We start from the raw sequence: 12,819 nt of genomic DNA, 5'->3' as shown, positions 1-12,819 counted from the left end.
GGATTTGTACTTCAATATAATGAGCTCCAAGTTAAGGAATAGCCTACACGTTTTTTTATTTTTTATTTCTCTCTCTCTCTCTCTCTCTCTCTCTCTCTCTCTCTCTCTCTCTCTCTCTCTCTCTCTCTCTCTCTCTCTCTCTCTCTCTCTCTCTCTCTCTCTCTCTCTCTCTCTCTCTCTCTCTCTCTCTCTCTCTCTCTCTCTCTCTCTCTCTCTCTCTCTCTCTCTCTCTCTCTCTCTCTCTCTCTCTCTCTCTCTCTCTCTCTCTCTCTCTCTCTCTCTCTCTATTTAACAACATTAACTTACAATGAAATACATCTTCCTTCAGGTAGACTGAATGTTTTTCTGTCTTGCTAAATGTTGGGCTCATGATCAGTAAGTCGTATTCGCTCAAATTGATTTAGTTAGTTCAAAACTTGCGGACTTTGAAGCTGAGTCAGTTAGCGCGAGTCCTGCGCGATGTGAAGCGGAGCAGCTGACGGAGGATTCCGCTTGGTCTTAAAGCCTTCCGCAAACGCTAAGTTCACAAATAACAATGATTTTCGTAAAATAATGATGATCAATTGATAATTTGTTATTATTATGGTCTTGTGAAAATAATAATATGGGCTGCGGGCAAGTAATGAATAAATAATGGGAACGAAATTATACAGTGCCTCACGTTTTACTAAAATAAAGAAAATAATTTATAAAACACGCAACAATTTCTTTTTTCTAAGTTTCTTCAGTGTACAGACAAATATATTTTCCCAAGAAGTTGTCTGTCAAAATAAAGGACAGGGAACGAATAACAAAAATGCATGTTGTTTTATTAAAGGAATTTTAAAATATAGGCCTAATATATGAGAATATTGACATTTTGCATAAATAGGCTACCACTTTTAATGCTCCGATGCAAAGTAAACCACAATTTCTTTTGAATAATATTACACATAATTCATATTATATAAATAATACTGCACACCTATTAAATGTCAAATCTAAAATATGGTGTAAAACTGTGTAGCTTAGAGAAAATATAAGCACAGGCTCAGGCACAGGCTTGACATTTATCCTGCTTGAATTCGTTCTAAGAAATGCACATAACTTCATAAGTACCAAACTTTCATCTGTGAATATTAAATATTTTAACTACAGTGTTTTTCTTTCATTTTCCCTGACTGCAACCGTCAAATGTAACACATCAGCGAGGCAAAGCTGACGTCTATTTGCGAAAATGTGCTTTGATGCGCTTTTTTGATAACTTGTGGTTAAAGCGCCACTCAGCGGTCAAAAGCTGCAAATGCACTTTGCAGACGCCGCGGCGGCGGTACGAGCGGCGGTAGAACCAACGTTTTGGATGGCCACCTACTGTATATGAAGTTTGCACAAAACTAAAGTATGATTTCGACAACGAGTAGGTCCTGAGATGTGTTGTCTAACCCCAATAGAGTTCAGAATGTCTATAAATGCTGATCCCAATGCATCTTTTTTATTATCTACATGGATTTTAAAATCATCAACAATTAAAACTTTATCTGCTGCCAGTACTAACTCGGATGTAAAATCAGCACTCTTTAATAAAGTCTGTATGGTTCCCTGGTGGCCTGTATACAGTAGCCAGTACAAACATCACAGGGGATTTATCATTAACACTTGTTTCTCTAGATAATGTTATATGAAGCACCATTACTTCAAATGAGTTATACTTGAAGCCTGCCCTCTGAGAAATCCTGAAAACATTGTCATAAATTGAAGCAACACCTCCCCCTTTACCTTTTGGACGTGGCTCAACAGTAATTTTGGTGTGTAGACTCATTTAAAATAATGTAATCATTAGGTTTTAGCCAGTTTTTAAGGTTTTAGGTTTTTAACAGAGTGCATCTAGATTATGATCAGTGATCATATTATTTACAAAAAGTGCTTTCGTAGAAAGGGACCTGATATTCAATAAGCCAAGCTTTATCATTTGTTTATCCATATTGCATCTGTTTTTTATTTGTTGAACCTCAATTAAATTGTTGTTCTTAAATTTGTTTGGACGTTTTTTGTGTTTTCTAGCTCGGGGAACAGACACAGTCTCTATAGTGTGATATCTAGGTGAAAGAGTCTCTATGTGCTGAGAATTAACTGACTTCTGTGATGTGGGGCGGCTAGCAGACGGTCGGTTTAGCCAGTCTGTCTGCTTCCTGACCTGGGCCCCAGTTAGTCAAGTACAAACTCTAAGACTATGTGCCATATTTCTAGAGAGAAGAGCGGCACCACCTTGAGAGGGATGAAGACCATCCCTTTTCAACATGTCAGGTCTGCCCCAAAAGCTCGTTCAATTGTCTATGAAACCTATGTTATTCTGCGTGCACCACTTAGACATCCAGCCATTGAGTGATGATAATCTGCTATGTATCACATCACCACGGTAAGCAGGGAGGGGACCAGAGCATATTAAAGTGTCTGACATCGTGCTTGCAAGTTCACACACCTCTTTAATGTTATTTTTAGTGATCTCCGACTGGCAAAGTCGAACATCATTAGCGCCAGCGTGAATAACAATCTCACTGTATTTACGTTTAGCATTAGCCAGCACTTTTAAATTTGCTAAGATGTCAGGCGCTCTGGCTCCCAGTAAACATTGGACTATGGTGGCTGGTGTCTCTATATTCACATTCCATACAATAGAATCGCCAATAACTAGAGCACTTTCATCAGGTTTCTCAGTGGGTGCATCACTGAGTGGGGAGAACCTGTTTAATATTTTGATCGGAACAGAAGAGTGGTGTTTAGACCCATGACTATGCCGCCTCATAGTCACCCAGTTGCCCTGCTGCGATGGCACTGTTACCGGAACCGAACAATGTACAGGACTCCCTTAGCTAGACTCATCCAAAGCCATATCTAGAGCCCTCACATTCTTACTGTCCTCAATTAAAGTTTGGATGCGTGTCTCTAATTCTGAAATCTTCTCTGTCAGCCTATTTCCCTGCATTTATCACATGTGAATCCCTCGTCACCGACAGAGATAAATAAACTATACATGTGTCAAGCAGTGCAAATAACAATAGCAGGAGAAGCCATTACTCACCGTGCTTGATGAAAGATTCTTACCAGAGTTGTTTGATGAACTTGTGAAAAACCGGAGACAGAGAGTAGCGAGAGAGAGGAGAGGAGAAAAGAAAACAGCGATAGGCACAAATGGAAACGCTAATGACAAACTAATGAGTGCTAACACGATTCAGGTGCACTGCACTCGCGGATTTAAAATAAAAGTGAACGATCAGAAAATTGATTTGAAATTAATCAGATTAGATTGATAGCTAATATCAGAAATATGGTGGGAATTAAGTTATATTTTATCACTTTAAACAACAGAGAGTGATAGTACGATAAAGATTCTACAGAAAAACAAAGCTACACGGAGCAACAATCACAAAACAGCAGCAAGGCAAACAGGAAGCAGGAAACAGGAACAAGCAGTTGTAAGAGCTCAGGCACGATGAACGATATGCTTGCCTGGACATTGGACTTATGGTGCCCTGCGTAAGATGTAATCTTTAAGTGCCTTTGATTTTGAGTTTATTTTATTTTGATTTCTTTTTTGATTTAAGTTGAGAACAAATCGCTACTACAACTAGCAACATAAATACAATGTGTCGAATAGCTGAGCTTGCACAGATTTGTACCTGTACGATCGTTCTCGCACATTATTTAAAAGATTCAGAGAAAGCATTTAATTCCTATAAAGAAATTGCAACAAAGCTTGGTGTCAACGACCCGGAGTTATGCAAAAATTTTATATTATGCACTTTATGTAACATTTATTCATGATAAACTTAATTTAAATCAATGCTGACCATGGCATGTAATACAGTCCAGTAGCCAAGGCCTATGGTAAATATAATATTTTAATAATGAAATATTTTGTATAATAAATAATATAATAATTTCTTAATTCAAAATAAAGTATTAATTAATCTTTGATAAAAAGCTTACGTGGAGAAAAACAAGGCAATTCTATTTCTAATATAATATCTAATTTTTCATAAAAGTGCAATTTAAATATATTATTTCTATAGGCTATACAAAAAAGACAAAAAAGGACAAAATAAAAAGGCTGAATAAGCTGATCTATAGCATGTTAAATGGTGGAATCCTAGTCTATGAATGGTACACCCCCCTGAGCTCACAGAAGTAGTTTGACCCAAGTCCTCAGCAGCCAATGACACTGACCCACTTTCTAACTGATTTTTAAAGCATACTTCCCGCGTATTTAACATGTACTTCACCTCTTTCATGCGTATTTAACGTGTTGTTTACGCATTAAAATTCACGTGTTTTAGAACCTCTGGGCCTTCCAATGCGTGAAATACAGGTGCATTGCACATCCATTGAGATGAACTGAAAGATTGCATAGATCGCTTGACGGAGTATGGAACTCTGAAGCACTCAGTCAAAGTGTTCGGCGAGTGAACATATATCTTTATATATAACTTAGCCTCCAACTCACACACTGGCGAGTAAAATCTGAGAATTTATAAGCCATTGGCTAATGCTTCATTTAAAAAAAAAAATTCAAAGAATTGACCTTTATTCCACACCACTCTGTCCCTTCTCTGAGAGACATGCGGATAATTTTATGAAGCCCCTCCCTCAGAAATAGGCGATGGGATCTGATTTGTTAGCTAGCCCAGTGATGGGATCTGATTGGTTAGCTAGCCCAGTGCATTGTGATTGGATAAACCGCCTCTAGTTGAAGTGTAGTGTTGTCTGCCGTGGATCTGAGGAATCACACTCAGTCTTGGATTTGTGTTTCCAGAAGATAGGCTTTATTTCAGAGAGAAACGAAGCCGAGATGTTCTCTGTGAGAAGATCTCCCGAATGTTATGTGGCATCTCCTTATATACAGTATACAGGGCATTCCAAATATTCCATAATTTTCCTTATGCTTACAAGTTGGTCTTTCCAGATGTTTCTCATCTGGCTCTGTTCATCCTGGCCACGTAGGCATCTTTCTTCCTATACTTAAACCATAGGATTATATTGGAATAATAACTATAGGCATATATGGCTAAATTCACCTTGATTATACTTATAAAAAAATCTTATTAATAAAAATCTTCTACATTTCCCCCCTTTGAGACTTAGTAAGTCTCACATTTGATTATTTTTATCCAGAGTGCTACTCCATAATTCAGTCTTATTAGTTAACACTACCTAGTGACTAAATAAGTCACACTGTATTATCACCAATTACTAGATTATATAATTTCACTCTGAGGAAGCAACTGGACCAAACATCTCCCTCCACACTTGACTAGGAGGGAGTAAAAGATCCAGCCTCCCTAAACCCTTTCTTAATAGAAAACAATGTTATAAGCATGAGCATGCAATTGGTTCAGCTCTTGCCTGTGGTTGTCACAGTTGTGTATAAAAGACATAAAAATACATAAATAACATAACACATTGAATATTACAAGATTATAATAGTTGATCTTCAGCCCAGATACCTTATGCATCGTAGAGGGCCACCCTGGGCAGAAGTAAGGCTAGCACTTACACCCAGGGTATGGTTCATCTTTAGACCTCTTAATCGTCCTCATTAGAGTCACTAGAACTATCATCAAAAGTTTGTTCATTTAATTTTAGTTTGTTTAGCCATCCTTCATAATATTCCCTTAGCATCATCTCTGACAACAAATGTTCACAATTTGGTACTTTTATCACTTCCATTTGCTTAGCAGTAGCGTTGACAATTAATGTTCTTAATATTAGCACAGCAAGCAATTTTCTTTTCCTGTTTCTCTAGCAGCAAAGGCTGCCCATTTATACCACTAATTATTTTGGGCTGTGTCCCATAACGCATAATTTTGACTAATGTCTTCATCACCTTGAAAATCATAATCAGTGTTTCTATGATTTTTGATTATCATTGGTTCTGTTGAGTTGATATCATTATCACTTTTGTTCAAAGGTTGAAAAGTCAATTTAAGGGAAGTCAGGTTGATTTCTATTGGTTGAGTTTGGGTTTGCATTATTAGATGCATTAGGCATAGGATGGTCTTCAGATATGTTGTCAGACTCATTCTTTGTCCTCTCCAGTTCGTCTGACAGGAGGAAAGGAGCTGCTTGTGGATCTTTCTTTGTGCTCTCGTCAGTTTGCACTTCATTATGTGTCTCTGGTTTTTCCTCGTTACTTTCTCCTGCATCATCTGGTTGTCTGTTTTCTTTTCTTTCTGTCTTTCCCATGGGAACTCTAGTACAGTGGTTTAGATGATACCAGGTCATGCTTCCCTCCACTTGGACTGCTGTTGGAGCAGCTCTTACCACTTTGTAGGGTCCTTCTCTCCTGGGCTCATTCCACTTTCTCCGGAATACCCTCAGATATACTTGGTCACATGGAACAACTGGACATGCAGTCTCGGATTCCTCTCTGAGCTCTTTTCTTTTTTTTCCTGTAAATAGATAGCTTTATGTATGGCAGTTAATTTCTTCATATAAGATCGAAATTTCATTTATAATTGCTCTAGGGGCGGCCCTTTGCAGGGATTTCTACAATATGACACATGCATGGGTCGACCCGTAAGCATTTCATGCGGTGTTAAGTGCATGTCCCTGTTAGTTTGCCTGCGATAGCTCATTAGTGCAAGAGCTAAAGCATTAATCCAATTAAATTTAGTACTTTCACATATTTTGTTTACTTTGGCCTTGATAGTTCTGTTTAATATTTCTCATCACATCTTTCTGTTTAATTTGTTTAATTTTCCTCATAATTTTCCTTATCACTTCCCACCTTGCGCAATGGTCAAAACCATGCGCATCTGCAATAAGAATATTCAAAAGTGAAGTAGGTGCAATAATGTTTCCTTCATGTGTACGCCAGATCTCCTGTGAGTCTTTTTTAGCTCCCCTCCTGTGACACATTTATTCGAATTATATAATCCAACTGAGGTTCAATAAGTACTACAGGTGCTAATATGGCTACCATGACACCCTGAAGCTTTTTTAACTTCTAAATCTACTGTAATGTTTCCCTTAATGACACTGTTTACCTGTATATGTAAACAAATACCTACTCTCTTTTGCAAGCGGCATACTGTAGTAAAGTGAATAAAGATCAGTTACAGTAAAATATTTGGCATCAGTAGGGACATTCATCAGTAACGTGTGCTGGTTTGGAACTTCAGCTAGCAAATGTTCTATTATTTATTATTATTTGTAAGTCTTTTTCATCATTGGTCCTAAATCTTTTGCTTCCACATTTTTTCCTGCATATTCTGCAATATGTTGAACAGAATTAGTTACATTGAACCAATTTATTTATTTATTTATTTATTTATTTATTTATTTATTTTCCTGTCATTTTTGTTCTAATCATTTTTTTATTCATTTTATTTTTATTTTATTTTTCTCTGGATCATATATCATTGTGCAATGAAATTCAGATTTTGATAGCTGTGCTTCAGGAATCTGTGCTTCAATAAACTTTCCCCATTTATTGACTGTCTGTCTCACATCTTGCTCTATCTGTCCTATCCGATAGACATTTGCTTTTGGCTCTGCTTTTTGTTTCTGTTCCTATTGCATCAATTTATATTCCTTCTGGAGAACACCAAATTTGTAGCCCTAATTTGCATAATGCATCTCTTCCTAACAAATTGATAGGAGTCTGATTTGATACCAGAATGGGCATTGTTATATTTAATTTTTATTTTTATTTTGTTTTTTTTTTATTTCTTTTTTTTGTAGACACACTGGAGCTGTTATTGGAATTCATTTCATTTTCCCCTAGAATCCTATTGCCTTTGCAAATTTTTCCAGACAAGGGGAGATGTGAGGCATATTTCAAATTTAAACAGGTATAAAAACACCTCTGTCTACCATCATGGGTGTGTTTTTTCCTTCTATTTTTAATTTGCATAATAGGCTCTTGATCAGCTTTAGTTGTTAAAATTGGAAGCTGACTCTCCCTTTTAGGATTCTCTGGGCACCCCTAATAGCCTAGATTGGGACCTCCCCAAGGGTTTACTGGGCCCTGAACTGGACCTTGGTTAGGCTGTTGCCAGCTCTCCTCCCTTCCACCCTGAGGATGCTGTTACTGTTGGATAGGTGAGACATAGATAGACATATATGGCTAAATTCACCTTAATTATACTTGATTAATAAAAAATCTTCTACATAATGCATAGAGAAGCAGAGGATATTATTGAAGAGGATCATGCAGAACCTGTGCAAGCACAGCTTTCACTGGTAGGCATATGTTTTTTGGGTAACACTTTAGAATAACATTCTGTTATAAGTCATTTATAAATTATTAGTTAATGATGAACTAATCATTTACAAAACATGACTATACATTCATAAATGATTAATAAGTAATAAGTTAACATTTTAGTAATGTTTTATTAATTCAGTTATAAGTCACTTATAAGTTATTAGTTAATGATGAACAAATCATTTAAAAAAACATGATTATATGTTCATAAATGATTAATGAGTGGTATACTAACGATTTACAAATGTGTTGTAAGTTATCTAAAAAAAATTGAATCATGAAATAAATCAAACTGATCATTAGTAGATGGTTTATAAATTATTAGTTGATACATTATTCATCACTTATAAATCATTGAAGTATTTCTGTCAAAATTGTTTTGTATAATTATCTCAATAAAAACAATTGTTAATCATGAACAAATGATGATGAATAAACCATTAGTAAATGATCAGTATATGATTTATTGGCAAATTTGTTAGCTTGTCTGTGTTCATAAGCACAAAACATGCAGGTATGCTAAAGCACTATTTTAAGAAGAGTAATTAATTTGTTTTGAAGTGGATAAACATTTATAAATGCCTTAGTCAGTGATTCCAGTGGCTTGTGTTAAATCCTTTCACTCATCAGCACAGACTTGTGTTCTGTGTGGAGTGTGTGGACCTAGTGATGAAGTGACCCTCTCAACCGCATTTACCTTCCACTGAAGCTCACATCAGGTGCACAGAGTTTAAAGACTCCATGTGTGTCAGAGAAGACAGCTGTCTATACCCTCACCAGTCAGCACTTAGTACACACTACAAAGTGTTCAACAACTGTTATAGATGATGTGGAAACGCATGAATAAATCATTTACAAAGCTTTCTGCATCCCCTAATCTAAAGTGTACACTATCCATCACTTGTAAATGTGTTACATATCACTTGCAGGCCTTTCTTACCTGTTACAAATTATTTGTATATGTATACAAGTCATTTATAACACTTTCTGCATCCCCTAATCTAAAGTGTACACTATCCATCACTTGTAAATGTGTTACATATCACTTGTAGACCTTTCTTACCTGTAACAAATTATTTGTATATGTATACAAGTCATTTATAACACTTTCTGCATCCCCTGATCTAAAGTGTAAACTATTCATCACTTGTAAATGTTTTACATATCATTTGCAGATCTTCCTGTTAACATGATCCATCTCATTCCATCACTTTACCCAAGCTTGAACTTAATTTTTTTAAATAAATAAATAAACACTTTGCCACCATTTAATCAGCACTTAATTGTGTATTTTTTATTTAGTTTCCCATGGGACAGCTGCTCACCATAACATGAAAAACGCACCATAAACGTAGTCCATTATTTTGTGCATTTTATTCCAAGTCTTCAGAAGTCGTACGATACCACCGTGTGAGAAAAAGATTTGTTTTCCGTAATATAATCATTATACATTAATAACAGCACATAGCTGCCATCTCATCCGTTAAAACTTTAAAAATTGGAGTTTCAACACAACGACACTGGTTTGCGGCATTGACTTCAAACCTCGCTCCTTATTGGCTGTCACTTGTGATTTGCGACCACCATAGATTGTTTGCGACATGCCAAATTGTGTTCGTGAGATGCTGCGCGACGCTTTGAAGGATGGAAATGCAGATTAGGAGAATGTTTGCAACGATTAAACATTTTAATTTCATACTGTAACTCACACAAAATTGTTTTGCTGTCAGAACACTGGTAATGTAGCACACACGTCGTTTTATCTGTTCTTTATACTGCTTTTTGTAATGTTTTAAATAAATGATTGTGACTAACGTACATTTATCTGCCTGTTACACTTTGTATATTGTCAAAATGGTTATGTTTAAGATTATAGGGTGGAGTATGGAGCTTAAAATGATCTTTTTTATACAGTAGTATATTAACTAAGATAATAGTCACTCTCAATATATCTATATTAAACGTCGTGTATAAGGAGTGAGTTAGAGGCTCAAAGATATCTATATAATAGTAAAATATATTTGCATAAAAAAAATATAATTTAAATATCATATAAGGGATTTGTAAAGATTTGTATATCCTGTAACTGAAAGGTATACCACAACCTTTGCATATGGCAAATACATGGTAAATTTAGCAACTGCAGTTTGTACATAATTTATAAAGATCTGCAAATGATATGTAACACATTTACAAGTGATGAATAGTTTACACTTTAGATTAGGGGATGCAGAAAGTGTTATAAATGACTTGTATACATATACAAATAATTTGTAACAGGTAAGAAAGGTCTACAAGTGATATGTAACACATTTACAAGTGATGGATAGTGTACACTTTAGATTAGGGGATGCAGAAAGTGTTATAAATGACTTGTATACATATACAAATAATTTGTTACAGGTAAGAAAGGTCTACAAGTGATATGTAACACATTTACAAGTGATGAATAGTTTACACTTTAGATTAGGGGATGCAGAAAGCTTTGTAAATGATTTATTCATGCGTTTCCACATCATCTATAACAGGTGTTGAACACTTTGTAGTGTGTACTAAGTGCTGACTGGTGAGGGTATAGACAGCTGTCTTCTCTGACACACATGGAGTCTTTAACTCTGTGCACCTGATGTGAGCTTCAGTGGAAGGTAAAAGCGGTTGAGAGGGTCACTTCATCACTAGATTCACACACCACACAGAACACAAGTCTGTGCTGATGAGTGAAAGGATTTAACACAACCCACTGGAATCATCTGACTAAGACATTTGTAAATGTTTATTAACTTCAAAACAAATGAATTACTCTTCTTAAAAATAGTGCTTTAGCATACCTGCATGTTTGTGCTTATGAACACAGACAAGCTAACAAATTTGCCAATAAATCATATACTGATCATTTACTAATGGTTTATTCATCATTTGTTCATGATTAACAATTGTTTATTGAGATAATTATACAAAACAATTTTGACAGAAATACTTCAATGATTTATAAGTGATGAAAAAATGTATCAACTAATAATTTATAAACCATCTACTAATGATTAGTTTGATTTATTTCATGATTAATTTTTTTTAGATAACTTACAACACATTTGTAAATCGTTAGTATACCACTCATTAATCATTTATGAACACATAATCATGTTTTGTAAATGATTCGTTCATCATTAACTAATAACTTATAAGTTACTTATAACTGAATTAATAAAACTACTAAAATGTTAACTTATTACTTATTAATCATTTATAAATGTACAGTCATGTTTTGTAAATGATTAGTTCATCATTAACTAATAATTTATAAATGACTTATAACAGAACATTATTATAAAGTGTTACCGTTTTTTGTTGTCCTAATACTTTTAGATACGCTGTTATTTGTAAATGCTATTGCTTATGTTAGCTTTTAAAATATGGTTTTATCCTGATTAAAGCTTTAATACAGTATGGAAACTGCATGTGCATCCATGTTTAACGCTTCTCAAAGCGTGGTGTTTCTGTGGCTCAGTGGTAGAGCATTGCATTAGCAGCGCAAAAGGTTGTGGGTTCGATTCCCTGGGAACACATATTAGGTAAAAAATGTTAGCCTTAATGCACTGTAAGTCACTTTGGATAAAAGCATCTGCTAAATGCATAAATTAAAAATGTAAAGCTATGTGAAAATAAGTGTATAATTGGAACAGTTCATGGTTGGAGCTGAGCTGAATGAGAGAGAGAGAGATGCAGGGGGATGCAAGAAACAGTATTAACAGGGGTTAAAGTTCTCTGTGCCGGATCTCCGGCGTGAGCGTTTGGCTGCAGGAAAAAAAAAGTCATCCTACATTTAAAAAAACGTGTTGATGTCACGTTCGAATTCATGAGTTCACTTACCAATGTATGAGATGAACACAGCTTTCACTCTCAACCAAACAAACATACTAGCCAATCAGAAGTTTTTGCTCTTATAAACAGCGGAGCTTTGTAAACCGCTCAGAGTAATCACGTCATTCCATAAGAACGATATGATTGCCAGAACAAATTTTCTGGGATTTTAGAAAAGGTCCTATTCACGCATGATCTCTTAAGACTGAATGTGTAAAAGGGGCTAAAGCAGGGTTCCTCTATTAAGTCAAGTCAAGTCATCTTTATTTATATGGCGCTTTAAACAAAAAAGATTGCGTCAAAGCAACTGAACAACATCAATTAGGAAAGCAGTGTGTCAATAATGCAAAATGACAGTTAAAGGCAGTTCATCATTGAATTCAGTGATGTCATCATGCAGCTCAGTTCAGTTGAAATAGTATCTGTGCAATAATTTGCAATCAAGTCAACGATATTGCTGTAAATGAACTGTCCCCAACTAAACAAGCCAGAGGCGACAGCGGCAAGGAACCAAAACTCCATCAGTGACAGAATGGAGAAAAAAACCTTGGGAGAAACCAGGCTCAGTTGGGGGGGAAGTTATCCTCTGACCAGACAAAACCAGCAGTTCAATTCCAGGCTGCAGCAAAGTCAGATTGTTCAGAAGAATCATCTGTTTCCTGTGGTCTTGTCCCGGTGGTCATCTGAGACAAGGTCTTTACAGGGGATCTGTC

The sequence above is a fragment of the Cyprinus carpio genome, unplaced genomic scaffold, assembly GCF_018340385.1.
Source record: "Cyprinus carpio isolate SPL01 unplaced genomic scaffold, ASM1834038v1 S000000867, whole genome shotgun sequence".
Classification (NCBI taxonomy): domain Eukaryota; kingdom Metazoa; phylum Chordata; class Actinopteri; order Cypriniformes; family Cyprinidae; genus Cyprinus; species Cyprinus carpio.
This window is presented reverse-complemented; position numbering follows the sequence as displayed.